The sequence below is a fragment of the Microplitis mediator genome, chromosome 9, assembly GCF_029852145.1.
Source record: "Microplitis mediator isolate UGA2020A chromosome 9, iyMicMedi2.1, whole genome shotgun sequence".
Classification (NCBI taxonomy): Eukaryota; Metazoa; Arthropoda; class Insecta; order Hymenoptera; family Braconidae; genus Microplitis; species Microplitis mediator.
In genome coordinates, this window is record NC_079977.1 from 15,826,138 (window position 1) to 15,852,323 (window position 26,186).

General features: G+C 34.2%; 1 pseudogene; it reads left to right on the forward strand.

Annotated features, from left to right (window-relative positions):
- Nucleotides 1-14,087: 14,087 nt before the first annotated feature.
- On the forward strand, nt 14,088-25,703 carry LOC130674201 (uncharacterized; annotated as a pseudogene).
- Nucleotides 25,704-26,186: the final 483 nt, after the last annotated feature.

The window sequence follows — 26,186 nt, forward strand, 5'->3', positions numbered from 1 at the left end:
AATATTCAAAATATGATAACTTGACGATTATATTCGAAATACTTGCTTCGCGAATAATGGATCTTTCAAAAGTAAACGAGGCAATCAAACTACCCGTATTTTTACCGATCAAAAAGCCAAACGAATTGGAAAGAGATGGAGATTATCAAATAACCGTTTTCAAAAATGCCAATACGAAATTTGGATTGAGAGTAATCGCAACAATCAATGATGAATTCAATGTTTTTTTATCAAAAAGGACGTCAGCATTGATAACAAAGAATCCTCATTATTTCGAAGAGATGCTCAATCCTATACCATATCATAAGCTTTACCTTACTTACTTCGATGGTAAATATAAAGACTTCAAAATGGCTTATCGTGATTGAGATATCAGCAGTTTCATTTCTAAATATTACATAAATTAGATAGTTAACAGCTATGTCTATAGATAATTTAAATTTGTAAAACTTATAGCAATGTTGCAAATATATATTTTTTTTTATTCAATCAAAAAAATCTTTATTTGTCTTAAGGAAAAATTCACATTTAGCCATAACAGCTGGCAATTTACAATAGTACATATGTTTACCAGTTTTTCTCTAAAACCGGCCCCCGTGATCTTCATTTATTTGCGCATTGAATAATTTTTCGATTGCACAACAAAATTTTGTCTCTAAAAGATTTTACATTTTACTTACAGTTGCGATAGATTTATCCTAATACAAACATTTACCTACTCCATAATGTTTTCCCTAAAACTGCTGAGCCGTAATTTGTATTCGTTTATCCATTTGTTACGTCCTGGAGTCGTGTCGGCTTGTGATATGCCGGCGCGAATTATTTGAATTGGACGTGACTGTAGATCTTCAGATACGGGGTAGTTCTCAAAAGCTCGGAATAACTTGGTCGTTAGTTAAAGAATAAATATGTTTGATTTATTCATTTGAAATAGAATAGTCGAAGAATTTGGTTGAAAATACACTTGAGTTTTACAATTACTATTTGACAAATAACTTCGTGTCAAAAGAATAAATTAATTCAATTAAACCGGGAGTTTACTTGTCTGTTCTATACCGCACTACTATAATTTCTGGATGATGTGAGAGTCTACGAGTGTGAGGCGGGTGATGCATTGGGCATCGGCTTTTTATATCTTTACGCGAGCCAACACCCTACTGAAAAGTGGGATAAGGTATTAGGGCCTTATTTCCAAAAAGAGGGAGTTTCGTTATCATCGTTCGACGCGGATGCTGTTGCGTGGAACAACTAATTTCACTTTTTTATTTCTTTAACACTCATTATTTGTCGTACAATTATTCTTATCTATTTTTATTCATTAACATTCTTTTAGAGAAAATGTCGGTGATGAATAAATATTCTAATGCATTAAAAATATCTTATCTATTTGACTATGTATTTTTAGATGCATACTCATTAATATACATTATAAAGAAAATATATAATTATTAATAATTCTATTATTTAAATATGTCGATTTGGCGGGTCTCAAGTCGGTCTATTATTATTCAAGATTCAAAAATTGGCAGAGCCATCTGATGAGCAGGCTGGGACGTAAGACATCAATAGATTTTTCAGCTTCTCCAAAGTTTTCAAATATTTTATAAAAAAAGAAATTTGTAAACTTCCATTAGAAAGCAAAAATTCAAATTAATTTAAGACTGCTTTAATCTTAGGTCTAACTCACAGAACACCCTGTTGAAAAATTTATAGATATTTACTTAAAAACTTTATCTTGGGAAATTTGATATATTTTATGCTAATTTTGTTTTATCGCAACCTTAAAAGGATTAAGATATTTTTGAAAACTTCTGCCGCCTGTTTATGCAATCTTTAAAATACATTATGCAATAGCAGACCTTTTATGAATGCATTTATTATTTTAAAGGATCTTATATAAATTTTGAAAAAATATACGTATTTGCTCAAAACTTTATTTTTGAAAATTTTATGTTTTATGCTTATTTCGTTTATCGCAACCTTAAAAGGAATTGAAATATTTTTAAAAAATTTTGTCGCCTGTTTATGCAATCTGTAAAATACATTATGCGATGAGAAGGGTTACGTGTGTTACGTCCAAAATTGGTACGTAATTATTTAAGTTTGTGAGTATTCGGTCAAAGCCGAAGCCTATAGACCGGGAACTCCAGAGGTTTTTGTCTTAATAATATGGTTGGTGAAGGTTAAATTAAATAATAAATTCTCGGTTTAAATTTAATACATATATTGCAAAACCGTACAACTGCTCTGGTTTGCTAAATAACTATTACAAAAATTTAGTTATTAAAAATTATTCAATTACAAATTTAAACGCAATATTAAGTGTTAAACAACACGTAATAAAATTAATTATCCAAATACAATATTAAACCGAACAAAAATGATGAACGGTATTTAACAAAAATTAATTATTCAAATACAATATTAAACCACAAAAATTAATTATTCCTGTTATGTCCGACTTTTATTTCATTAATGTGGGTTGCGTGGGTTAGGCGTTCGGACTAACCAATGCAATTTTCGGCTCGAATTTTTTTTTTTATTTCAAGCCTTAATTATTTTAATTTTTGGGATACGTTTCGATGTGGAATTTCTCTCAGATTTTGTTTAATGAAACAGAGTTATCGATATATATGTATATATCTGTATACAGAAGGATATTACCCAATCTGTAATTTTCAAGTATTGCAACCTTGATTCCTCTTAAAATTTAGAGGCTGATTTGAAATGTTAGGATAGACGAAAGATAGGAGGACAATTAAGACTTTCTTACCTTTGCGCTGTTATGTATGTATATAATAATATCCTTATTTTTCCTGGAGACTGCTACCTTCTTCTGGACCCTTGAACTGGATGTTCGTTCTCTCCTACCCCTTTTGATCTTGGAATGAGGGCTCGTGGGATTGCTTATTATTTAGCTTATTTTATGAATGATACACTATGGTTATTAACACTGTTCGTTTATTATATATTTATATATATATCTCAACTGTAACTGTTACACAAAGACAAAAAAATTTTATTTTTATTTATGGAAAATAGAGATGATACTCTCTAACATGATTTCCTTCGATTCTTAACCATTTGTTCACTTTTTTTTTTATTTGAATTTTTAATATTACAGAGATAAACCTTGGGTTATTTGTAACCCTTTCGCAAACACAGTGTTTCGTTTTTATTATAACGATCAATATAGCTTTAAATTTTATTAATTTAATTGTATGAATATAATTGCGATCACAACCGTGAACACACACTTAATTAAACACCCACAACCAACAGCACTTTTATTTTTATCAAATTTTTCTTTACTTGGCATTAAATTTTCTTCGCGATACGAATTTTTGAAATTTATTTATTTATTATAACTGGCACTCGGGTGTATAGATACGAATATATAGATTTATCTATTTTAATATATTGGTGTACTTTTCACTGTTTAACTTTTTTATATATTTTCTTTTTATCATAAAAGCGACGTGATCGGTTTTATTTTATTTTGTAATACTTGAGGTTTAGAGGATACTGCTGTACCTAGTTGCGATTCTTCGCTGAGGGGTAATTCAGCTGATAACCGAAAAGCAAGCCGGTGCTCGGTAGAGTGCTTTGCTCTTGAAAAATTTCTACGTTGCAACCATGGGGGTCCGAGTTTTAGGGAGGGGGAATTTTCAACGTCTTACAAAGGGTGAGATGTCCCGTTGACAGAACTTAATTTAAGTCAGTGCTAATTGTGGGTGTTACCACGCATTAGGATGACCATTGCAAGAACTAGGTGGGGAGCCTGTGAGAATAAGGGAATGACGGACAGGAAAAGAAAGAATTCTGGTGCGGTGTTTGGTACTGCCCGATTAACCCATCTTAATTTCTCTTTTGAGAAAATGGTATATTCATTCCTTTGGGATATTGGGTGTGTTCAACATGAATTTGAAAAATTACGAAATCGGACATAACATTCCAATATAAATTCTAAACACAAAATTTAAATGTTAAACAACACTTAAATAAAATTAATTCTTCAAATACAATATTAAACCGAATAAAAATTAATTATTTCAATATAAATTCTAAATACAAAATTAAATGTTAAACAACACTTAAATAAAATTAATTATCCAAAATACAGTTTCAAACATAAAATTCGTGACCAGATTATTTCTTAAAGTCTCTTACAAAATTTAGTTATTCAAATATAAATTCAAGTATAAAAATTTAGTGACCAGACTCTTTCTCAAAGTCTCGTACAAAATTTTATCTGTGGTATTTTATTAAATATTTATTGACATACCTGGGTTTCCACCTTGCAGTATTTATTGTTGCGAAAATATTTAAATAAAAGGATATACTAGAGAACACTTAGTATAAAGCTCACTGACTATATCTAAAAATATACTTTATTGTTCTACGTGGAGAAAACCGGCCACTGAACTTAAGTTTGATTTACGATCCGCACACTAGGAGATCCTGGTCAAGAGAGAGAATTCACACGACCAATTTTTTGGGTCTCGATTTTCGGGGCGTTCCAGTTGACCTTAATTGGGGGAAAAGCGTGACCAAGTAGGTGTCCGAATTCCTAGGCCCTTACCCTCACTCTGAGATTTTCCAGAGAGCGTCGTCTGAACTCCCACTACAGGTGGATACTCTCCTATGTGTATGTGTACATATGTGTGCGTATATGTGTCCACCCACACGCAAGCACATTTACACGTGAGCAAAACACACACACACACATACATATACATACTCATCTACATATACATTTTTAAACTAAAATTCTATCATCTTTACTATTTAACCTTTATTAATTATTATTTATTAAATATTATTATTTATCAGGTCTGGTGTACTCACCTAGAACCCTTACTATTATTTATTAATTATTATTTATAATATTCTAAATGATCTAACAGGTCTAGTGTACTCACTTAGAATCTTTTCCATTATTTATTAATTATTATTTATAAAATATTATATTATTTACTAAGTCTAGTATTCTCACCTAGAACCTTTAAACATTATTTATTAATTATTAAAATATGAAATGTTATTATTTATCAGACTATGAAATAATTTTTTATGAATTATTTTTATGAAATATTTTTAGTTAAAATATTAAAAATGAGTCATTTGTTTAGTTAAAACATTTTTTAAATGAGTTTAAAATGTGTTCAGATCTTATCTAGTACTCGAAAACTCGTAAAATTTCTATTTATTTGTTTGTTTTGGTTCTAAGCCGTTAAAAGCTTTTGTGACGCACCAAAACGATTTCTAAACTGACTAGCGAGGCACTTGATGTATACTCTCATTATTCTGTTTTTACTTATTTAAAATTATAAAATTAAAATAAAATTGTTTAATTTTTGCCAGACGTAACACCCCCGCCGTTAGACGGAAGTACGAGTGAATTTACTTGTTAAAGAACGAGAGCGACGTTAAATCTCTCGGTTGGTCTCAAATCCTTATATTAAATTACAAGCTCTTATACTTAACTCAAGACTATGTATGACATACTCAATGACATTCTTCTTACTTGATTGACAGCGTCGGGTGGTTGTTGGTAGCTTCGGTGTTTGTTAACACTGGGTATATTTCTGGATCGGTCGGTAGAGATCCCATCTCTACATCCACAGTGTTCCCTTCGGTGAGTCTCTGAACAGGAACCCTCGGATATCCTTCTACGTTCAATATACTCTCAATACTCTCGTTCAATTTTACAACGATACAACATAACATCTACGTAAAGAGACTGGACCTGATTCCTGATGTACCTTTCTACGTATATGAATTTAGCGTTAACATACATGAAAAGATCCAAGTTATCTGGATTCGTTTCAACTATAATATTCGATTCAAAGGTAGCAAGGTCCTTGCCCTTAATAATTAACAATCGCGGATGTTCCGTTTTAAAAATAGAAAGGCCACATGAGTCCTCATTTCCAGTCACTGCTAACGAGAAACTCGTATCTCTTACATTAACTGAGAATACGGTTTCTGTCTTAGACACTAATTTGGACGATGGTCCCCTAAATAAAAAGAGTAAGTATTTTCTCTACAATATCTCTGTGGTACTAAATCCCAGAAGGTGTGACCTCCTGTGGGGTCAACGCAATAACCTTCGTTTAACTTACAATGAATACCAGAATTCAGGTAAAGTTTATTTGCTTCTAACTTTACTCTGGTCGACGAGGTTTTCAAAGTAATCTTTACTGTACCCATCACAACAACTGAACCCCAAGTTCCGTAAGAGTCAGAGTATTGAGTACCTGCACAACTACCATCAGTTGTGACGCTTTCTGCAAGCGTGATGCTTCTCAGGGCCGTGCTATTTACCTGTGACCCGTCGAGCACGGTGTTACTGATCCGAAGCGTGCCGTAGTTATGTGCTACTCGGCAGGCTTCGCGTGAGATCGGGTGGACATACTCCATGTGGGAATTTTCCATTAAAGATTTGTGGGAATGCATACCTCAATAATAAATCACTCGAGTTATTTCTACTTTACATTGCATGATATCCACATCCTCATATTCATTTAACTGCAACAACGCGATGTCCACTAGGGACATGTCCACCTAATTTTCCTGGTAATCATATTCGTCAATATCCAGTAGGGATATTGTTGTCATGTTTAAAATTTCGCTTCCGCAGTCATATCTGATTAATGCGGTTGCGGTGGTTGCCATCATAAGGCCGACAATTGCTGCTGAAAAGTTCATATGTGAAACAGAAATAAGATTAGGGTTGGAAATCGTGGTCTGATACCGCGTTTCCCTTTTTATTATTTAGTGCTTTCTTTTTAGAATTGGTTGGGCTAATTTTAGACATTTTTAACCTATTCGGGTGCACGACTTTTGTTGTGTTTTTTATTTTTAATTTCACGTTTTCGTCCGGGAACGTTTCCAGGATCTCATATGGACCATCGTAGCGGTCCCCGAGTTTATGTGGCTTTGGTTCTTTCAAGAGGAACACATTATCCCCTTCTTTGAAAGTTACACTTTTAATTTTTTTGTCATATAATTCTTTTGACTTTATTAAGTTTTCTCGAGCTAACTCTCAAATTTTAGTTAATGTCTTGACCAACTTGACTATATAATCGTCATACGTTGGTAATTTATCGAGATCGTGCAACGGCTCCTCGGTCGGCACGCGAGCTATTTTTCCGTATACTAACTCAAACGGAGTGGAATTTGTGCCTTCATGAACACAGGTATTGTATGAAAGATTCGCTAGGTCTAACCACTCATCCCACTCGTTCTCATTGTTAACATATTGTTTTAAATATTCTCCCAGAACGTGATGTGAACGTTCTAGGGACCCGTTCGACTGGGGCCGGTAAGCCGTAGTCTGAATTTTTTTGATTTTGAAACGTTTACAAATTCTTTGTGTGAATAAGCTTATAAAATTTCTACCTTGATCCGCCAGTAAAACTTTCGGTGCGCCAAAGGTACAGATTAAGCGTTTTATAAAAGTATCCGCGACAGCAATAGCGGACATATTGGTTGAGGGGGTAGCTATACAATATTTGGATAGCTGGTCTTGAATCGTCAGTATGTATTCGTTGCCTTGCGTTGTAACCGGCAATGGACCCACGATGTCCATAGCAACTTTCTCGAATACCAACTTGGGTGTGTCAGTGATCAACATCGGTTGTCTTGTCTTGACACGAACTAACTTTTTCAACTGGCAATCTATACATTGTTGTAACCTGAATTGCACATCCTGTTTCAAATTTTCCCAATAATAATTAACTCAAATTCGATTATACGTTTTCGACATACCTTTGTGTTTTCCTATCGGAGACTTATGGGCTTCAAAGAAAATCCGATCTCGGCCCTCTTGGGAAACATATTTAATTGTTCGATAATTTCGAGTTACTTTTGTTCGGATTTTGGCTGCAATACCTGGCTGAGTGTCCGCGTTCCTCGCACAGTTGGCACCTTACGTTGGCATACTGGTTCTGGTCCTTCGGATTTAGTTTTGGGCATGTTTTAGCGCCATGACCTCTCTCATAGCATATTTAACCTTGTCGGTTGGGGCAATCCTTGGCGAAATGGCCTAGTTTCTTGCAACGCCAACATGCAAACTTTGAAAAATCTGCCTGACCTCGATTAAAGTTCTGGTTATTATTATTGTGATTCCTGTTAGGATTTTGGTGATTAGTTGAGGTTGACGTATTAAAATTTTCGCCAGGAGACTCAGGAGTAGCGGTGTGTTTTACTGAATTCTTTTTCTTCTTATCTTCCGTATCCCTCTCCTTCGGTTTGTGTATTAATGCATGGCGTGCTTTTAGCTTCTTCTCTATCTTGATGGCAGCGGTCAAAGCCTCATCAACGTTAGCGCAGGCGGGCATTCTTCGATCAATCTCTTGATCCAAATTCTGCGTAAATATTTCGGCGGGTGACTCATTTAGCTTGTCCTTGAAAGCTTTTGACTGCTCGACGGTGTGATCGGGGTGGTCCGATGAGTAACACTCAACGATCTCGTTTACCTTTTTCCTCAATCTATTTGCGAAATCAACCACAGCTTCACCCCTCTCTTGGTACAGCTGTCCCAACTCGCCCTGTAGTTGGAACAACGATTTCGATGCCACGTAAATTTTTTTCAGTGCCTTCGTGAGGTCCTCAACCGTGGCAGGTATTTTAAAATTCAAGGAGGCCTTTATATTATCTTCCAATTTCAGCTCATAAATTAGTTTTACCAAATTTGCCTCTGCCTCGGCAGGCAATACATCCTGTGCTTCTTTACAACACTTTGCAAAATCAATTAAATCTCCTGTTGTCCCACTGAAACGGGGCACAAACGCCAAAGCGTCGCTTAAGGAGATACTTTGGCTCGCGCTTAGAACCATCTCGTCAGCAAGATCCTGTTCTTCGACAAGGTTAACCTGGGGAAGGGGATCTATATTATTGACCTCCACGAGAGTATCGTTATTCACGACTGTATCAGAGTTATTAATACTGCTCTGCACTGCGTCGTTTACGTCCTTCCTTTGAGTTTCACTAGGGATTTCTTCTTCAGAATCCTCGTCCGAAGTTAGTTCGGGGTGAATAAGCGACGCTCCTACTCCCGAATTTTCTGTTTTTTCACCGTCGAAATTCTCTTGGAATTTAAATTCCTTTTCAGTACGTTTCCTGGTAGGTGGAGCAAAATCTTCAGGATGTGACACGGGTCCTTGTCCGATCAACGTATACCGCTTGGGGTTTTTATCATCCGGCATTTAATAATTTTCCGCGTTTAATTCAATCCAATTGAATTAATGGAACCCAGCCAGCATGGGCAACTCCCAGTGATAGCCCAGGGGGTTCAGGATTTGGTAACTGCAGTCGACTTAATTTATCTGTCGACCTATTACGTACTCTTAGATCCTCCCAAATTATTAAAATTATTTCTTTTCTCAACACGCGGTTGCCGATAATTCGTATATAATAATACATATATTGTAAAACCGTACAAATGTTTTGGTTTGATAAATAACTATTACAAAAATTTAGTTATTAAAAATTATTCAATTACAAATTTAAACGCAATATTAAGTGCTAAACACCACGTAATAAAATTAATTATCCAAATACAATATTAAAACGAACAAAAATGATAAACGGTATTTGACAAAAATTAATTATTCAAATTCAATATTAACCCACAAAAATTAATTATTACAATATAAATTCTAAACACAAAATTTAAATGTTAAACAACACTTGAATAAAATTAATTATTCAAATACAATATTAAACCGAATAAAAATTAATTATTCCAATATAAATTCTAAACACAAAGTTAAATGTTAAACAACACTTAAATAAAATAAATTATCCAAAATACAATTTCAAACATAAAATTTGTGACCAGACTATTTCTTAAAGTCTCTTACAAAATTTAGTTATTCAAATATAAATTCAAGTATAAAAATTTAGTGACCAGACTCTTTCTCAAAGTCTCTTACAAAATTTAATTATTCAAATATGAATTCAAGTATAAAATTTAGTGACCATACTCTTTCTCAAAGTCTCTTACAAAATTTTATCTGTGGTATTTTTTTAAATATTTATTAACATACCTGGGTTTTCACCTTGCAGTATTTACCGTTGCAAAAATATTAAAATAAAAAGATATACTAGAGAACACTTAGTATAAAGCTCACTGACTCTATTTAAAAATATATTTTATTGTTCTACGTGGAGGAAACTGGCCACTGAACTTAAGTTTGACTTATGATCCGCACACTAGGAGATCCTGGTCAAGAGAGAGAGAGTTTTAAATCTTAGGATTTCAAAATCAGGAGACATGCTGGAAAATTTGAGCCAATCGTCAATATCCGATTTACTCTTAGAATCATTAGGCGAATGTGATTGTTCAATTACAATATGTCGGGGAAATATAACGATACCCAGTGACGAAATTCGTCGAGACATTATATCAGAATATCATGAGAGCTTAACTGGCGGTCACAAGGGCGTAACTAAAACTCATAAACGAAAAAGAGAAAGATTTTATTGGACAAATATAAAAGATGACATCGCAGAGTGCATACGGACATGCTCAAGTTGTCAAGACCAAAAACTGGTCAGGCTCAAAACTCGAGAACCAATGATAATTACAGACACACCTTCCGAGCCCTTCGATAAGATCTCCATAGACACCGTGGGGCCACTACCTACTAGCCTCTCTGGTAACAAACAAATACTGACCATTCAAGACAACTTAACGAAGTATTGTATTGCCGTACCAATACCTGACATTAAAGCGGAGACGATTGCTGATGCCTTGGCATTATCTTTGGAATAAAATATTGGATAATAAAGTAAAGTTATCAATCAGTTAACCAGTGGAGTTGATAAATCCAGAAGCTGTTACAATACCTGTAAGTACCTTTGAGATAATTCATTGGCGTGTAATTTTGCTTCCCGCGTTGATGACCAATTGTGCTTTCCATAAGAGTGAGTGAGACAGTTTATGGCCATGGGATGCCATAATCATAATTATGATGGCAAATGCGTAATTGTTCATCTCCTCGGATCTCATTAAATAGTTACCAATGTTAATTAATGATTGCGTGTATAGTTAATGGTTGTAAGCGGTGTCTATTTGATTATTGCTTAATGTTGTGTGAATTCCCACTTGGTATGATAATTGCATCTGCAAGTATCTATTATTTGGCGGCAAATTATTATGTACAATTTTTTTTTTGCGGTAAATATTTACATATCCGCAATTATTATTTAATTATTGTGTATTTTGCGGTAAATATTTACATATCCACAATTATTATTTAATTATTGTGTATTTTGGCGGTAAATATTTACATATTTACAAGTATTATTTACTTATTATTTATTTTGCGGTAGATATCTACATATCTGCAACTAGTATTTCCTTATTGTTTATTTTCCACGAGTGGAATATCTCCGACATTTTGTGCCTTAAAACATCATGGCGTCCACAAAAAACTCGTAGATAAGAGATCACTGAGTGATGGATGAGGGCATGTGTTTATAATGGCGTGTTTAAAATCTTGGTGATTATATTCCTAGTGGAGGTAGCCCTTATGGGTGGGGAAGAACTTGCGCGCCCCACCACTAAACCTAAGCAAGCGGTTCACCAGAGCTGAAGTCTGGTACCATGGGGGATCCATTCCAAGCCCCACTTCGACCAGAGTCTCTCTATTTCCTGAGATGGGAAGAGTGTATGGGTCCAAATGTGGTCGGTCTCGTGGTGGTTGTTGGTGAGACACCCACATGCAATGCATGCCTAATGGGTAAGTTAATGTGAGCTTACGCTCATATTTCGCTTTTATAATATATAGTGGAGTTGAGTATAAAAATAGGGACCACACGCAACGCGAGTATGCCCAAAAGGGTGAGGTATCGGCTTCCGGTCGGCGGAAATGGACTTAGATCCCGTTACATTAATTAATTATTGTTTATTTTGGTCGTAAATAGTTATATATTTACAAGTATTATTCAATTATTATTTAATTGCTCAGAAGAGGTTTTGGCGCCCTCTAGGGGGCGTCAGAACAAGCAAGTACCACCCTCTTCGCGGGTTCTGAGACAATTACTCCAACCGTTAGCGGTGCCCACTTGTTTTGCACCTTGTAACATGTGGCAACTCCGTGGTTGCAGGAAGCCAATAGGTACCACTGCGTGGGTGAGACCTACCCTTTTGACTGTCTTAAACTTCTAAGGTATACAAGCCCGTACAGAATACTATCACAAGCTATAGTTAGCAAATGATAATCACTTGGGGATGACGGTAGAGGGCAATCTTTATTAGTTGCCGTCCTACGATCCAAGTGGGATAATGTGGAAGAAACCCTTTTAGGGTAATGAGTTATGCTGCAACTCACCACTTATCGTTCCAAGCCCCATTTCGGCCAGAGTCTCTTTATTTCCTGGGATGGGAGGGATGGGGGGCCGAGTGAGGTAGGACTCGTGGTGGCTGTGGTTAGATACCACACGCAATGGGGATTTTTGATTATACCCCCAGTAAATGTCCACTCTTGGTTTCGATTGAGAGTGTCGTCTGGGTAGAAGAGATGGGATTACGCAACGCGAGTATGCCCAAAAGGGCGAGGCCTCGGCTTCCGGTTGGCAGAAGTGGACTTAGGTCCACGTTACATTAATCAATTATTTATTATTTAATTGGCGGTAAATTTTTGCATTTATAAAATTATTATTGAGTATTATTTATCTTGGCGATAAGCAATTGCATATATAATTTTATTATTTAATAACAAATAACTAATTGTTATTTGTAAGCCCTGGTTACTTATTTGCGGCAACTATTTAAAGCGTTATACTTATTATTTTATTGGGATTTGTGGACCGCTATACACGATATTTCATTTATTATTAATACTGTCATTATCCGTTATCTATTGTCGCGAGTAGTAATTAATTACAAGAATTGTAATTTCCAAATTATTGTTAAATATAATTGAGTATTAATTGGTCATCATCCCGGTGTTTTCCTATAGTTATTTATATACTATCTCTTTCTTGCTATCCTTTTCCTACATCTGAAACTGCTCTCTGATTTTATTATTTCATTTTCATTTTCATTTCTTTATTGTATTATTGAGTAAATTTTTTTGTTCGTGGGGGTACACGAACTGGCGCCCAATTCGGTTTTCTAACCCAGCCTGAGAAGAGCTGTGTGTCCAGTGGGGATTGTTGGCATCTCCAACGGATATTTGTTTCGTTTTATTATTTTATTTTCAGTTTTTCACCATCGGTGGGCCATAACGGCTATTTTGCACACACTACACTCCGCCGTGGGTTGTGGAAAATAGTAGCGACCGTTATACCCTGTATCGTGATGTTATAAGGCAACAGTAGGAACTCGAGGAGAAGGTATTACATAACGCTCTAGCATTAGCTTCAGGAGTGCCTGCAAAATTTGCTTATCAATTCATGAAAGAACCTGGATATATGGCACACGTCGTAGGGGAAGTCATACGGATAGCAGAATGCATCGCAGTCGAAGTACGCCGCCGTGGCACTCCCACTTGCTACCAAGAATTACCAATCGTTCGAGGAAACCAATCATTTTTTATGTTACCTCGAACCCATATAATTACTAAGGTCAGTACAGAAATCGATTGCAACCCATTACTTTCTCCCATGTATCGACGAGACGATAGATGGTACGAATTAGATCTAAACCTTAACCGGTCAAATCAATCCACAGTGCTTGTTGCAAGGACCAACCTCACCTGTTCATACGTAGTACCTAAAGGATTAGCCGAGGGAGGAATATACTCAGAAAAGGATTCGAGTAATCTCAGAAGACACATGTTATTCCCTCTCGAACCGCCAGCTGTGTTAAATTCTCTTGCACGAGGTGCAACAGGACAATATGTATCCGACACAAAGATCAACACACTAATTGACGAAGAAGCGATCCAGAAAAAGCTGGAAGAAGCTTGGCAAAAGAAATACGGATTCTTCTACGCAATAGGAACCTTGGGTGTCACCGGTTTTGGCGCCTATTGAACCCTCCGAGTCATTAAATTTGACATAGATGTCCTCATTTACGGCTACGCCCTACACGCTGTTTCCGGATGGATCGTATGGTAGATAGGATCATTATGGGACTCAATAACAAATCTCTTGCTCCATCAACACTCAATGACGAAGGATACAACCGATTGAGACGACGTAGAGATGCAGAACGTGAATGATACCCTTCTGCCTCATGGCATTAATCAGACAAAAGACCCAACATATGTAAATACTTACCGCCCGTATCAACAACCGGGAGAGGTAATCTACGATACCCCAATTGCCAGCAGGAAAAACTTCGATGGCCAAATACATTTCTCAGGCCCAGACTTGAAACTCAAAGACCAGGCAACCACAACCAGAGAAGAGGTCGACAACAACATAACTGCTGAGAATACGACAAAAGACCAAACCGATCAAACAAACTGATAACCAGTGAATTCAGTAGGACGGTAACATAAAGGAAGGAAAAGAGAGAGAAGGAAAGAGTAAGAAAAAGGAACATAATACTCAAAATATGTATACACAAAATACACAAATACACATATAACGACAAATAACTAGAAGCGATAACGTTTCTTTATTAAAATTTGATTTACTCAAATTTACACATAATAAAAATAGACATAAAAATACATACCAAAGTACAAGTCAAGTGTGAATTACAACCGCACGGTCATCGAAACATAGAATAATTCTGTCGGAACTTGAAGTTAGCCAGCAGGAACATCAAGGCCCTTGGGCCCTCCAGTTGGACCACCCAATCGAAAAATATTAATGGAGACATCCTTTCCACCCACAAAAAAAGCGCAACAAGAAGACAACAAATAAAAAAAAAATCTGGGCGTCGGTTGACCCTGCGGGCCAGCCCCTAAACTTCCCGCTGTTTTCGAGCTCAAGGAGCTTGAAAACATCACTGTGAATATATTTTCGAGCTCTTCGTGCTCGAAAATGCTATTACACGTCATCATTTTTTATGAGCTTTTCAAGCTCTAACAAGTTACGTTTTATGCTAGAGTTTGAAAAGTTAAGAATCGAAAATCATTAATGAAGAAGCGGCTTTTAAATTTTTATTATCGATTATGTTCTCTGAAATAAATGTGTTGAGGCAGAAATCAATGTCAGTGATTCGGACAGATTTGCAATATTGAAGATTCAAATTATTTTTAATCATTTCACATCATAATTTTATAGTATGATACAATATGAAATAATTTCGATTTTTCAAATCATTTCAAATTAAATTTTTTTTTCAAAGAAATTTGGAATTCTTTTAATAATTCAATATATGAACTCAACTGCTCGTGCATCACACGAAAATTTCAGAAATGTCTTCGCCATCTAGCGGGTACTGCGATACTAAATTTAAAAATCACGAATATTTTTAATTCAGTATCGTGGTACCCGCTAGATGGCAAATAAATTTTTGAACTGTTCCTGTGCGGTACGAACAATTAATTTTATATAAACAATTTGCCAACGCTCGTTATCATCCGAAATTCAACCCCCTTTTAACCCTTTTTTGTAACCTATCGATTCCTGAATATATTCCCACATGAATCCTCAGTCAAGAATGGTGCTCCGGCGCTTAAAATTAGCAGCAGGCCGTCGAGCTCTTCGACTTACAAGGACATCAATATGGGAAAACATTTTAATATTCCTTGTCTCTTGTTTATTATTTGTTGGCGCTTTCTGGCTCATATGTAAAATGTTTCCAGATGGTTATTGTAAGCCTTATTTTTGAAGTGTCACATTATGACTAAAGTTGCCTAAATGGCAACGACAAATAAATACAAAAACTAAATTATTTCATATAATTCTAACTTGTCCGTAGGATCAGAAACTGTGACATTATTTTCTAATTTGTTTTAATTTGAAATGATTTGCGAGTTTACAGTATTTCAAATAATTTTATAAATCCTTAAATTAAATTTTTTTTTTTCATTATTTTGAATTCATTTATTAAATGAATGTATTGAAAAAGTTTTACAATTAAAACATATTTTATTATTTGATAAATATTCACCGATTGAAATATTTACAAAGTAGAAATAATTATATTATTGTATTTCTCTTTTATAATTTATTTCAATGATTGAAAAATTTTTATTTGTTTTTTTATGCTTGGTTGCGAATGCAAACGTCTATATTTTGTAATCATTATAAAATTGGTCCAAAAAGCTAAAAATTATGTTATATTCATAGAAATTTAACAAATTATCGATAAGTAATGTCAATTACTGCAAACCGACCTGGGAGAAAAAAATTAAATAATTGTTACTAAATTTAAAAAAAAAAATCACAATCTGAAAAGAAATCTCCAAACGTTTAAAAAAAATCAAAACTTTCACAAAACTCGAAGTAAAAAATTACAACATATTATTTAGAATAATAATTTCGGTTGACTCTAAAAATTACTACATTCAAAATGAAATTTACTAGCGACGAAATAAAAATAATAATAAATCAATACTTTTTACTATTGCACGTAGTAAATATTAGTTAACGCGCTTTGTAAAAGATGCATTCGGGCAAGTAATTTTTACAATCCAGATAGTAATTTCTTCAATGTCAAGTAGTAATTTTATCTCCCGGAGTAGCAATTCGTTTTACCAACATTTTGAAATAAACACTACTTTTGTAGAAAAACATTGGAGATGTAATATTTATCAACTACGAAACAATAATTACGACTAAAAAACATTCTGGATATTAAATAAGTTTGATTTTATTGAAATTTTTTGTAAGTTATTAAGATTAAGAAAAATTATATTTTACACAATTATTGGATGCAAAAAAAGATAAAAAAGTTTTTATTAATTTTTATCATAATACAAAAGTCATTAACATTTTTCGATCGACACTCGATTTTTGAAAAAGTTTAACGAATAAAATTTAAAATAATGCTCAATTATATTTACAAAAGTAATTTTGAAATGGATAAAATACATTTAAAAAATGAAATTTTTTTTTTATAAAATTTTGGGAGGACCTCGTTTTGCCTACCCCTGCCTCCCCTTTCCCCTACATATTTATATATATACATATATATATATATATTAGGGTGTTTCAAAAAAATCAACTTTTGTTATTTCTTCAAATGAGCAGCAAATTCTTTCAGAGAATGCCAAAATAAGGACCTCGTCAAAGTAAGAGTTCTGAATATGAAGATTTGCAGGTCGCGGATCGTAATTTTCTATTTCCCATTTAAATAACATGGGAAACAAAATTTTTTATTTTTTTATTCTTCTAGCTCGGCACTCGCACCTTATATAAATCAGTACATAGCATATTCTTGTAGATAATTTAACGCTCTACAAAAAAGGTCTCTAATCATTTTTTGATAAATTCATCCATTCAAAAGTTATTGGAGCTGGAAGTCAAATTTATAATAAATTTCCAAATCTTTTTTTTTTTTCAGCAAAACTATCAGACTCATCAAAAAATATTACAAGATCTTTTCTACAGACAATTTTATTCCCTACAAATTATTTTCAATAAAGTTTTTTGAAATTCCGCATTGTTTTCTAGTTATTTTCATTTTAATGTTGTTCTCAGAATAGATTAGAAGACTATTATTTTTACGAGCTTGGCATTAATATGAAAATAACTAGAAAACGATGCGGAATCTCAAAAAACTTCATAAAAAATAATTTGTAGGGAATAAAATTATCTATAGAAGAGATCTTGTAATATTTTTTGATAAGTCTGATAGTTTTGCTGGAAAAGTAAGAAGATCTGGAAATTAATTATAAATTTGACTTCCAACTCCAATAACTTTCAAATCGATGGATTTATCGAAAAATGATAAGAGACCTTTTTTGTAGAGCGTTAAATTCTCTACAAGAATATGCTATGGACTGATTTATATGAGGTGCAAGTGCCGAGCCAGAAAAATAAAAAAATAAAAAATTTTTTCCCATGTTATTTAAATGGGAAATAGAAAATTACGATCCGCAACCTGCAAATCTTCAAATTAAGAACTCTCACTTTGACGAGGTCTTTATTTTTGCATTCTTTGAAAGAATTTGCTGGCCATTTGAAGAAATATCAAAAGTCGATTTTCTTGAAACACCCTAATATATATATTACATAATATGACAGTTTTTATTTTATTGTCATTAAACTTTTATTTTGTCAACTATATATTAAAGTTAAATCGTCATTACTCAAGGAAAAGTTCAAAGGTTTCGCCATTAATTCGAAAATGTAAATCATTAAAAATCACTAAATTTAATTAATTAAAAAATTTTATGTCCATTAAACAATCGATGGTTGAATGATTCAAATCAATTTTTTATATATAATTATAAAGAAAGTTATATACAATTTAACCTGATCGTGTTTAAGATATAATTATAACTGCAATAATGTGCGAATTATTACATTATCATGAATTAATACTATGAAATATGGCTGATAAGAATTCATGTGTAATCATAAATACAGCCACGAATTTTTCAATATCGCCAAGTGGCCAATAGACGATCGGAGCAGACTATAATCCATCAACAACAAAAGTTGCGCAGCATCGAGGACGAACATTGATTGGACGGGTGACCCGTCCCAGAAAAAAAAACAATTTTGTAAAATTTTACAAAAATATTTTTTCCCTGAATGGAGTACCAATCATGGAGTCATATGACAAATATTAAAGACAAAGCATTGTCAATTTATAAAAGTAATAGGAATAATCATTGAATTTCATATAAATATCGTTTGTAATATTTGTTTTAATGATTGAAAAATTTTTATTTTTTTTGTATTTATTTGTCGTTGCCATTTAGGCAACTTTAGTCATAATGTGACACTTCAAAAATAAGGCTTACAATAACCATCTGGAAACATTTTACATATGAGCCAGAAAGCGCCAACAAATAATAAACAAGAGACAAGGAATATTAAAATGTTTTCCCATATTGATGTCCTTGTAAGTCGAAGAGCTCGACGGCCTGCTGCTAATTTTAAGCGCCGGAGCACCATTCTTGACTGAGGATTCATGTGGGAATATATTCAGGAATCGATAGGTTACAAAAAAGGGTTAAAAGGGGGTTGAATTTCGGATGATAACGAGCGTTGGCAAATTGTTTATGTAAAATTAATTGTTCGTACCGCACAGGAACAGTTCAAAAATTTATTTGCCATCTAGCGGGTACCACGATACTGAATTAAAAATATTCGTGATTTTTAAATTTAGTATCGCAGTACCCGCTAGATGGCGAAGACATTTTTGAAATTTTCGTGTGATGCACGAGCAGTTGAGTTCATATATTGAATTATTAAAAGAATTCCAAATTTCTTTGAAAAAAAAATTTAATTTGAAATGATTTGAAAAATCGAAATTATTTCATATTGTATCATACTATAAAATTATGATGTGAAATGATTAAAAATAATTTGAATCTTCAATATTGCAAATCTGTCCGAATCACTGACATTGATTTCTGCCTCAACACATTTATTTCAGAGAACATAATCGATAATAAAAATTTAAAAGCTGCTTCTTCATTAATGATTTTCGATTCTTAACTTTTCAAACTCTAGCATAAAACGTAACTTGTTAGAGCTTGAAAAGCTCATAAAAAATGCTGACATGTAATAGCATTTTCGAACACGACGAGCTCGAAAATATATTCACAGTGATGTTTTCAAGCTCCTTGAGCTCGAAAACAGCGGGAAGTTTAAGGGCTGGCCCGCAGGGTCAACCGACGCCCAGATTTTTTTTTTGGTTTTCTTCAGTTGAAACTACGAAAAAAAATTTTTTTTTATATTTTGATGCACATGATCTTATAGAAAATTTAATTCTCTACAAAAAAGCTTGAAAATAGTTTTAACGTAATTCTAACGGATAAAAATTTATCGGGCTTTGAATACCCGCAACAAAAAAAAATTTGATCAGATGTAACTTACTTCGTATCACGATAGATTTAATTATATTATTTTTATCTGCAAAAAATAAAATTTGATATTTATACGTTAATACTAGCTTACTCTTAAATATAATTTATAATTCACTGTTTATAATTTTAAAAAATCTGTCTATCGGTTGACCCTGCGGGCCAGCCCCAAGACTTCCCGCTGTTTTTGAGCTCTTTGAGGTTGAAAATACTATTGTAACCCATTCTTTTCGAAAAAACCGTTTTTTAGCATTTCTTTCTACCACGATATCTTACGAACGAATCGACCGATTTCAATGGTTGAGGCGGCAATCGACGTGTTTTATTGAGTTCTAGAGCTGATCAAATTTTGAAATTGTTTGGTTGAGTCGTTTCAAAGATATTCACAAAAAACCGTTTTTTGGCATTTCTTTTGCCCACGATATCTCACAAACGAATGAACTGATTTTAATGGTTGAGGCAGCAATCGACGCTTTTTATTGAGTTCTAGAGCTGATTAGATTTTGAAGTCGATCGTTTGAGTCGTTTCTGAGAAATCAATAAAAAACTAAAAAAAAAAAAAATTTTTTTTCCGTAATTTGCCAATATTTTCGAGCCTACTGGATCAAATGATCTGAAATTTTCAGAAAAGTTGATGGCCAACAAGCTCTTTCGATTGCCGCCTTAACCATCCTAATCGGTTCATTAGTTAAAAAGTTATAGACCTGTCACACACACACACACACACACACACACACACACACACACACACACACACACACACACACACACACACACACACACACACACACACACACACACGCGCGCGCGCACGCACTCTCACACACACACACACACACACACACACCCATACATACATACAGACACTCGGACATCATTCTAAAAATAGTCAGAATAGCTTCCTAGGACCTCAGAACGTCGACATCTGATGAAATTTCGATTTTCGCAAATCGGGGTGAAGACAATAACTTCCCAATTTTTCGAAAATCGTCGATTTTCTTAGCGGGAAGTTAAAAATCTGACTCAAGATAAAAAAATAGAGAGAGAAAGAAGACACAGTACTTACTGATAAAATTGATCCTTCGTGGATTCTCCAGCAGTCCTCCGGTCTCCAAGGAGCATGATCATATAACCACCGCTCCTCTGTCAAACTAATTGGCCACACTATGGCCAGGATTGGATCCAGAAACGGTACCAAGACCAAATCAGGATGACGCATCAGGATGAAAGGCAACTCCAGCAGCCTACGGCCCCCAAAGGCCAGGAACCCGTCGTATAGTGCCAACTCATCCACACCCTCAGGCCGATCGTCATAAATCAAATCGACACCCATGTCTGGTGACCTAAAGAGGGCTTCTTGACGCTCTTTATCAGAACCGGACACTTCTTTATCAGATTCACCCAGTGCAGATTCTTACTCATCAGACGACGACTCCGATTCCTCTGACGATTCCTCCTCATCAGACGATGACTCTGATTCTTCTTAAGAATCCTCCACGACACGACGACTTTTCAAATTCTCCTGATCCTCTTCTTCCTCACGGATCCGCTTTTCTCGACGAAGATCCTTAATTTTGTTCCCCAGGTTATCCTCCAAATCAGATAACTCAACGGAGCCTTCACCATCAGATGACTCGGACGAATAGACTTCACAATACATATTCGAATTCATCGTCCGAACAAAATTTTTGAACTAACTAACAGCTACACCATCCCGGGAATATATGCACGGCAGTTCAAACTACAAACCCGAACTTCAAAATATGAGCAGAAGAAAATCAAGGGAAGGGCACCAAGAGAAACCCGCAGAGAAGAGAGAAGAGGAAATCTATATGAATAATATACACTAATGCAAAAAATTAGAGGAGCAGAAAAATTTTATAAATCGAGATTTATCGAGATTTGAAAAAAAGCATTTTACAGCTTGAAATCTCTAGTTTTGGTGCATTTTTCTCAAAATTTTTTAAAAGGTCCGGTTATTGCGCAAACATGAGAAATACCGCAAGACAAAAAATTTCTAAATTTTTTTTTTTTTCCGAAGAGTCCACGGACCGCGGAAAAATTCATTCAAATAACCAAATACATAGCTCATTTAGAAAATTTATTCAGCTTCAATTTGTTTTTTTTTTCAACCTCGTTGGACGATTTGTCGCAGAGATATCAGCCTTCAAACAGAAAATGATCCTTTTGGCTTCGATCATCGATATTTCAGGTACCAATGATTGCACAGGAAGTTGAATAGTGGCGTTAAAAGCTTGAAAAGTTCCTTACAAAACCCTGTCATCATTTTTTGAATAAAACATTTTTTTTTATTTTTAACCTCCATTAGAAGTAAGTACAAAAAAAATGACTTTTTTTGGTTTTTTAGTAAATCAACCGCTAGTCTGCAAATATCGATAAAAAAAAATGTTGCCCGGTACTTTTTTAGCATAATGTACCCCCAAGACCCCTGTAAATTTTTAAATTGATCTATTAAACCATTTTTTGGGAATCATCGATCAAAGTTTTGCTAAACAATTGAAGGAGCAAGTTTTGTTCCTTTAATTGTGTAATCATAATCGAAATGAAAAAATTATTGTTTTTGGACTTTTCTCAAATTTTTGCGTTGGCGACCCATCAAATGGAAAGAAATGACAAAAAAAAAAAAAAATTTTCAAAAAATGTCAAAAACAAAATCGATGAAAAAAAAATTTGAAACTTTTTTTTTGTGTTCTAAATTTTTTTTTGACATTTTTTGAAAATTTGCTATTTTTTTGTCATTTCTTTCCATTTGATGAGTCGCCAACGCAAAAATTTGAGAAAAGTCCAAAAACAATAATTTTTTCATTTCGATTATGATTACACAATTAAAGGAACAAAACTTGCTCCTTCAATTGTTTAGCAAAACTTTGATCGATGATTCCCAAAAAACGGTTTAATAGATCAATTTAAAAATTTACAGGGGTCTTGGGGGTGCATTAAGCTAAAAAAGTACCGGGCAACCTTATTTTTTTTATCGATATTTGCAGACTAGCGGTTGATTTACTAAAAAACCAAAAAAAAGTCATTTTTTTGTACTTACTTCTAATGGAGGTTAAAAAAAAAAAAAAATGTTTTTTTAAAAAATGATGACAGGGTCTTGTAAGGAATTTATTCAAGCTTTCAACGCCACTATTCAACTTCCTGTGCGATCATTGGTACCTGAAATATCGATGATCAAAGCCCAAAGGATCATTTTCTGTTTGAAGGCTGATATCTCTGCGACATATCGTCCTACGAGGTTGAAAAAAAAAACAAATTAAAGCTGAATAAATTTTCTGAACGAGCTATGCAATTGGTTATTTAAATGAATTTTTCCGCGGTCCGTGGACTCTTCCGAAAAAAAAAAAAATTTAGAAATTTTTTGTCTCGCGGTATTTCTCATGTTTGCGCAATAACCGGAGCTTTCGCCGATACTGCGAGATGTCAAAAAGAGACAACTGAAGTAAGTTTGATTAAGTAATGGATAATTATATCTTTATATTAATAATTGAATTATTTTTAGTGCGAAGCGTTGCACGGATGGAGTGGTGGCAGACGGGGAGCATATCAATGCCGATGTCTACCTGGATATCGACTGCCTACACAAGTCCGAAGACCACATTTGGGAGAAATTATTGAAGGTGCTACAGAAGAACAATATTGCAATGGATTTGATTGCGTAAAAATTGGATGTAAGTTCAAATTTAACTATTGTTGATTTAAATTTATATTTATTCACATTATTTCTGAAGATCGACAAGTAATGTCAGTCAAGTGGAATAAAGCGCCGAAGCATCTACGAGATAAATATATAGAATTATATCCAGAATACTCAAATTATTCAAATTTTTTAAGTGGCGCTGACGCCTTTGAAACTCAAAAAATAAACGTCCACAATGGTATTGCTTGTACGAAAAGCGTTAATGGGAAAAATTGTGCCTCGTATGTATTAATTACTTTTATTATCATTTGTTTTAACAAGCAATTATTTTATTGATTAATTTTTCTAGGTTTACTAATGCAGAGTTGCAACTCCATGGAGATGTCGGTTACGGTAGCTCGTAAATTTTTGAAAATCAAGCACGAATGGGAACGTGGTTGGCAAACTTCATCAGTGCTTTCCTTCAGATGAGTAATCCTGACGAAGTTTACTCTGGAAAGCGAGTGCCCGACCGAGCACTGACCGAAGACCAGATAATGGGCGAGACTTTGGCTCTACTTCTTGGAGACACGAAAATTTGGTCTGCTGAAACTTATACGGGAGCGGAATAAATTTACCAATAGACCATTCTTCGCGCCCTACGCCTACAAGCCGGTTTGAAACACGAGGAAATATTTCATCGAGGATCTCGCTCGATTAAACGAAACCGGTAAAAGAAACAAAGAAAAATATTCTAGTCCTGTTGCTAATTTAAATTAAAATTAAAAATAACTCAAGAAAATTTAATTACAGATGAGATTTACATCAACAAAAAGTGGTTCAAGTTCCTGCAGCAGCGATGGGTGACAAACTTTGACGAACTTGAGAAATATTATTCGAAACTTAACATCCGTTTCAACGAGACAGGCGAGCGCAGCAAGAAATACGAGCAGTACCCGACATATTACAGGTGAGAAAAGGAAACGAAACAAATGTTCTAAATAAAAGAAAACAATAAAATCTAAATCCTTTCTCATCCAAGCATCATCTTGGATGTTACGAATCACAAAATATAACAGTAAATACGTATGAAGGGATTATGGTTACTGAGTAAGGGGATAGCTTTCAAAATTTTTTTTTTTTATGTTATATATTCTAATGCTCTGGAACGAGTGGGTTGTCTCGTCTGGTCTTGAATGTTTAAGGCGGCAAACCTGAATCATGGTCACTGGATAACTCCGTACCTTGATTGTAACAGTAAGGTGAATAAATGGGTAATTACCTATGCATCCTCATTTTTCGGTTGGGACAGCTTGAGGAACAAGCTGGAATTCAAGTGAGTATTAACGTTTGTTCATATATAGAAGTGTGAATATCATGTATATACATATATTAATACAATACGCGTAGTATTTGCTGATGTGAAAGTAAATTGAGTGTGAGATAGTTTACCAGAAGCAAGTCCACGGGGGATATATTTTATATATTTGAATAAAAAAATAATAATAATTCAGATGATTATATTTAATACCAAAAACATTTTACAGGGGTGCCATTGCTGTTACGATGAATTTGATGGAAATGGACATCAACCAGTGCGACGTTAATTTTTATGTTTCCAATGCATTCAAGGGCACCCACAAGTGAGACAGAAAAACATCTTATGTGAGAACTTTTTTTTTTTCTTGAACAATAATAATTTTATTTTGTAATTATTAAATAATTTTATATTTTTTTAGTGCGTGCCAATATTCGGAAGAGGTTTTGAAACTGGCGGGTACAAGTGCGAATGCAATCAAGGATTCGAGTACCCGATGGAAGATCACACCACTTATATTGATGGTCAGATAATGGAAGCTGAGTTCCAAAACATTATCGAAGACAGAGTGACGAGGATGAATTTGTTCAAATGTAGATTGGCTGGTGCAAATGGGATATAGGCGAGTTACATGTTCATTCTCCTCACTGTCTTCTTCTCCATTTTACGCTTCACACGGAGATAAATCATCGAAAAAAAAAATTGATTAACGTAGTAACAAATCGATAAGCCGTCCGCAAAGATTTATTCATTTTAAAAACTATATATATAGTATTTTTTATCAATAGGTTTAAGAATCACGCAAATCACTCGATCGTTGTAATTTAAATATTTAATTATTTTTGTGTCTCAGAGCACAGAACTCAATTTATTTGTATTAATAATCATGATACTGGAAGTAGTAGTCATTAAAAAATTTTATTAATTTCAATGAAAAAAATACTGACAAGCAAACATTTTTTTTTTTGACAACTTTGACGGTGTTCGTGGCTAGAGGATTGATATCTCGATTGAGCATTCGGTCACGTGAGCCCAGATCATGGGATTGGTCATTGATCGTCGTAAGCATTCGTATAATTGGCATATTATTTTCTACTAGCTTCAGAAGCATAATCAGCGTGATATTTGCGTATAGCATCCGATCACATGAGACCAGATCGTACGATTGGTCCTTGATCATTGTAAGTCGTGAACTGATATCAACCGTTTAGCGCCGGTACAGCATTGATTATCTTCATCTTATTTTAATCCATTTAATTCCATTTTATTTTGATATTGAATTGTACCACAAGACGTGAAGGATCAAAGAATATTTTACCGCGAGAACGCG